The sequence below is a fragment of the Struthio camelus genome, chromosome 5 (assembly GCF_040807025.1).
Source record: "Struthio camelus isolate bStrCam1 chromosome 5, bStrCam1.hap1, whole genome shotgun sequence".
Classification (NCBI taxonomy): Eukaryota; Metazoa; Chordata; class Aves; order Struthioniformes; family Struthionidae; genus Struthio; species Struthio camelus.
Window position 1 is genome coordinate 22810262 of NC_090946.1, and position 6541 is coordinate 22816802.

The following is a 6541-nucleotide window of genomic DNA, read 5'->3' on the forward strand; positions in this document are numbered from 1 at the left end:
CGTTTAGCAAGGTCAGGTTTGTAATGAGCTGCAACTACTTTATTTGTGATTTGTGGCTCTGAGGGATTAATTGTCCCTACTCTGTCTCATCCACAATCTAAGGCCGGATTGTCAAAATGATCCATGGCTTTCGTCCCCAGGCCCATGGTTTCATTATTAAGGTGCGTTCTAATCGATAGTAGCATTTTTAACATTTTGCCCCTTACGTTTTATCAATCCTTATTATCTAATGACCAATACTGAACTGGCACAAGGTTTTTCAGAAGCACACTGACAGATTACAACAGGCAGTCACATGCATTTGTAATTAGACTTCATTACCATTATAAGTGCTGAATGGGAACAGAATAGAAAGGCAGAAAGAATGCACCCAGTTCACAAAGCTTGTCCCATTTCTTAGAATCCCATATGAGTCACCTTACCAAGTCTTAATTTAAAAAAAAAAAAAAAAAAACACACGCAACACAACTCAACAACAAAAAATTGAGAGCCTTTGCAGGTTAATACGTTCCGTTTATTCCACTTCAAAGCCACAAACGATATCAGGAGTTTTAAGAACTAACAGGCTCACCTAGAAATTATGAAGTTTTGTTTTGACGAAGAAAATACCCACTGCAAAATAAAATAAGCCTGTTACATTTAGTGTTCTTAAATTTGATAATTTTAATTACTTTGACTTTTTGTCACAGTTTAATCTTTTCTCACATTGATGTGGTGAATACAAACATTAATTTTCTTTTTCCCTCTGGCTGGAAACTGCACCTAAGACAGACAATATCGTGCCCATGATCTAAAATCACTGCTAGCTTAGAAAGAAGGCTGACGGAACAGATTCTCAGGTGGTGTAGGCTGGCCTCGTTCCACTGAAGTCAATGGAAATACACTAATTTACATGTGCTGAACATCTGGCCCAATAGTGGTCATTAACAGAATATTGCCCAAGAGTAACATTTTCCAGGCTACAGAAGAGCTGAAATAGTTATTTTAAATTCCATAGCATCCATTCTCCCTCCTTTTCTCTGAGGAGGGGGTCCTGGGCTGTCTAATGAGGTGGCACACTCAGGCCTTCTAGCTTTCTTATTTGGGGAATGTGGCCACCTTTTCAACCTGACCTCGTCAAAGGAAGCAGCACTTCTAGCCTTGGACAGTTTATTAAACTGCAGACTACATACAAACACATGCATGAGTTTCTGTAGGAACAAAATGCAACACCTAGCATTTTACTGACAAACTGAGAGCATGCAGTAATTTAGAACTGCAGTTAAATAAGCTAAAATTCATTTATTTGCCCATACTTCAACCAAATAGTCAATATTGGGTCTAAATTGAATTTTTAAACCCAAAACTGACCAAGCCCTGATTGTTCAATCGTGAAAATACAAAACTCTCACAGACTTCAGAATACCCAGAATTTTAATCATGCAGCCTTTCTTTTTTTTTTTTTTTTTAAACGAGATTCTGGTCTGCATGCTAGTGCCTTCCAATTCTTATGATCATTTTGTAGTCTATTATTAGATATCCTTTTTCCAAAGAACTTCTAAAGCTAATTAGGAAAAAAGTCTCCTGAACATCAACTTAGTCTGCACATAAATAAGGGAATGGCAGGCATGACTCTTCATCTCAGCAAAGTCTTAGCCTTGATTTCTAATGCAGATATCTTAAATGCCAATACTGCCACTTCATTGCTGATCAGTGCAAGCAAGAAAGATATGTTATGAAGATGTGACTAATTTACTTTGACTGGCATCTCATTTTGCATCAAAAAACAGCACTACCAAAAAAACATCACCACTAATATTTTTCAGCTATCCTAATACATTACTGGACAAATAACTGGTTCAGATGGACTATTTCTAAGGCCCAGCAGTATTTTCTTTAAGATAATGGAGCACAAAGGCCTCATCTAAAGCAAAGGGAGACATTTCTGCCTGTGGTAATTCTGAACTTCTAAAGGATATTGATTTTATGAAATTTTACTGTTAAAAACTATTCTGTTTACACTACTTGGGGCTATGGGCTCATTTTCCCTAGTCCAAGCTGAAATGTAAGGTATACAGAATATATACTCAAACCTTTGGATGTGTGCAGCAATGTACTACTAGTTAACTTGTTAAAGAACAGATAGCTTGGGTTTATGCTGACTTCTGCTTGACGAAGACTACCATGAAAAGAAGCACCTACCTTCTCACCCTTTGGTGATGGTATACAAGAAAAAAAAAAAGAAGCTTGACCATTTTCCTAGAGAACACTCCAAATCTGCGCACTTCTCACGATTATACTCAGAGAAGTTTAAGAAATTGGTAATACTCAGAACAGTAACAAAATATAAGCAAACTTTTCTGCTTTGCATGAAGAAAGACCAAAAATTTCAGTGCCAAGATGCTCTACACCCTGCCATCCCCAGCTACCAGTTAAAATGTTTATCCACAGCACTTGGAGAATGACGCAGGCATGTTTCACAGCTCACACTCAGCCTGTGGAAGAGCGAACTGATCCTCCCTTACTATAAATAGAAAGGTCTGGCTACACAATGGTTGGCTCTAGCCAGCACTAGATTATATTTTGTCAGGTAGACAGCTGTTAGAGGTCATTAAATACCTAAAATAGCTATTTTTAAAGGATTTACTTTATCTGCTTTTCCTAGCCATAAACTTGTTTCTGTTCTGTGCATCCACTGTTGGCCCATTTCCATTTCTCTGGTGAGGCATTCATATTACATTCTAGCTATTGAGTTCTTTATTTAACATTATGGCAAGGCAGAACAAATAATTTTGCAATATCTGCAGCCACTTTATATAGAAATTAGGAAATTATGTTCAGGGAAAACGTTACAAAAAAAAATTAACACAATTAATCACAGTTTTTCCCATACCTTTTTTTTTCCCCCCCTCAAAGGTCACTTGAGAACATATTTTATATATGTGATTATTATATCTGATAAGAGGTGGAGGAGGTAAAAAAAGAAATTAAAAACAGGTGGGGTTTACAGCAAAATTAAACATATTCGGTAAGTTAATCATATTAGAAGTTCACTTGATTTTGCTTTCCCTTTACGTGGCCAAAAACGAAATACTATATAAAGAACGTCAATCTATTGTAGCTGATAACATGAGTTTTCAAGTCCATCCTGGCTATCAAAGACAACTAAATTGACACAGAGGTCTCTCCTTTAAAGGGACTGTTTGCTAAGCATCAAGGAAATGAGATGTGGCAGTTATTACTACAGGGAAAAGTCTCTTTTATTAGATCTTATATATTCACTCCAGCCTCCTAGACTTTGTCCACACTAGCAAGTAAAGCAGTACAACAGTTGCAGATTTGTGGACTGCAACAGATTGAGGAGCTGGCAACCACACAGGTGCATTGGGTCTTTTATGTCCAAGAGGCTCCAGTCTGTTCCTACAGACTGGAGCCCACTGGCTGAGGGAGGGCATTACACATGCTTCTCTTCTGGTTTATCTGAAAGGGATCTAGTTTGCGCACTGCAAGATCATTCCAGAATTCAAACCAAAGCAGGGCAAGTGAGAACCAAAGAATACTTTTCAGCTGAAGTAAAACCTTATCGTAAATGCATCCCTAGAGAGAATTATGAGACGTAGAAGGAAGACTATCATCATTTAAATACTGCCTTCACTAGAATTACTTTCATATGAGCAACAGCATGTCCTTCCATTTTGCTTCTTGTCTTGTTTCTTCAAAAAAAAAAAAAATCCACTGTGTTTGCTCAAGTCACTGCCTGTTACTGACTATAGCATTTGAATTCAACAAGAACAAGCTAATTAGGCCAGCAGCCATGCTGTATCCAATTTTTTCAGGGTAACCTTGTCACATCCAAGCACTCAATTTGTAAACCCAGAATGCTCTTACTTTTAAGCATAAGATGATATTCTTTACCATAACTGACAGAGATAAATCCACTCAAATAATGAAAGTACTTTAAAAAGGAATTTATGGGAAAATAATTACATGCAGCCACTGAATCAACATAGATGAGTTAAAAGAAATTTCCATAAACATAACATTGGAATAGCACACACACACACACAAAAGACGACCAAACCTTCTGGTGAATCCATTTCATTTTTCCTCAAAATACAGAATAGTTCACATCTTAGAGAAGCCACAACAAAGCAGTATCTGTCTAGTGATGTCACAGCCTTCTCAACAGGCTAATCATGTTGTCATTCCTCTATGGGCAAAATGACCAGGGCCTTGCTTTAGGTGAGTTAAACTATCCTCTCAACAGCCTCAAAAATTTCACTGGATATTAGGTCCTGAAACACCTCTTAAACACCATGCAAATACATACTATTTTCACAGCATGAGACAGCCCTGTGATGATTTTGGAATTGAATTCAGGAAGACGTTTAGTAAAACTCAAATCTTACAGAATTATCCACCTGTTCTGACCATGGCAGTCCGGGAAAAATGTCATCAAGACCATCTGTACATTGAAATTCTGAACTAGCTAGAAAGTTTCCACTGTATGTTTCCATATAAATATTTTCCAAAAATAAGTAAATTACACTCCCAGTAACCTGAATCAAAAAAATGTGCAATTATTTGCCAGTAGTCCCAATCTAGGCAAAACAAGCCCTAATTTTTAGTTAACGTAAAATATTTTTCACTACTCCTGAAAAAACTTATCTCAGTCCTCCAGTTTTCACTTGCATGAAAGGCAATGTTTCTATTTCAATAGTCCTACCTGTTTCCAAAATGCAGATAGCAATGACTATAGAAGTATATGTAAGTTTGCCCTTTCACAAGATAAACATGCTCAGGATTTCAGAGTTTTTTTGGTATTTCTGGTGAGGGGTTTTCCCCATTAAAAGAAGGCTGTGTATGGTAAGAAATAAATTCAATAACAGAAGTTAGAGAGCCAGATTATATTGTTGCTGTTTGTCTACACAGTCAAAAGTTGCCTTGTAACAGCAGCATTATCGCATACCTGTTTTAAAGCCAGTCTTCTATCAGCTTTTAAAGCTGTTATACAGAAGAGCTGAATTCTATTCTAGTTCTCTTTGTAGCCAGTTATTTTCATTGCAGGGCAATGATAGGAGTGAGGAACAGTCTCAAAGACTACTTCTGCAGACTTCACATGGAGCTAATTCAAAAGTAAATGGAAGTGTAGCAGCCCGTCCTCCAGAAATGATTCTGCTAAGCATTCTTACTAAAGTAGGACTTCCTCACTGAAGTTCAGGAGCAGCCCTTTTCGACATGGTTATGCACACAAGACTGACTAGAAACACGCATGCAATTCCAGGCACATACTCAGAACTCTCTCATTTCTGAATTGTTCACAGATACACAGTGTTATACAATACATCTGCTAAATTAAAATCATACAAAGGTTTACTGACATTGTCTGTTTAGAGATCTCATCACTATTACTGCAATTAGTGCACAAATCCAGTTTGAAGCATGTAGCCTGCTTTCTTCAACGCATTTTCCTCCTGCCTTGTTGGTAAATTACGAACATCTAAACTCATATTTCTCTATAAAAGAGTAGCATGCTAGGTAATACTGAGCAACGTTTAAATAAGAAGAGACTTAGTTTGCAGACATCTGAGCAAGGAAAGACACAGATTTGCATTTTCCAGAGTTTATAAAAGTTTAAGCTTTGCCTCTTTTTTTTCCCCCCTCCCCTCCAAATGAAGTCCTCTGGTACAGTCAAGATGCTGGTGCAATCTATGTCCTATTTTTACAGTTTGTCAAAACACGAAAAAATAATAAATAATGGATGGAGGGGTCAGACAAGTATGTTGAACCATTGAGCCACTTTGTTCAAACTGTGAACGTCAGAAAATTATGAACCGTCTGTAACTGAAAACTTCAGCTCAGGTGTAAGTTCACTGAACCAGCGCGACCTCAAGCACAAAGTTCTAACTATTATATGCTTTGTAGGTTCTCTGATCAACAGAAAATGTACAAGAAGCAGCAGTTACTCCTGGCACCATTTCCTTCCTCCTATATCTAGGGACTTCTGGCAGTAGCAAAAAGCCCTCTTGCTCCTGCTATGTTTAAAGTGTTTTGTTTTTACAATAGTTTGGCATGAAAAGTATCCTGTGACCTAAAAGGCTGAAAATACTCTATCACGGCACGGTCAAATGATCATGCTGTTTCCAAGAACTTCTGATTATTCTTGCTATTCCAATTTGCAAAATACACGAGACCATAACTGTTCTCTAAATCCTTTCGTAGTATTACATCCTTCCAGGACCAGCTCCATTAATAGTGTGCTATGTAAAACAACAGCAGCACTTATTCCCATATCCCTCTCACTTTTTTTACAGATTACAAAGTGTTTTCTAAAATATAGCAAGAACTTTGAGTATGAGTGGAGCTAGATATTCAGCTTCACAGTTATTCTTCTCTGAGTAGGGTGCTTAGCAGGCCTTTAAAAAAAACTCCCTCTTCTTAGGGTCTGTTCCACTACGCTTACTGGGCTAATAAGGTAGCAACTATTTGCTTTGCAACACAACAAAAGGGGAAAGGCAGTTTGGGGCCACACATACCAGGCAGTAACTTGCTCTTGAAAAAG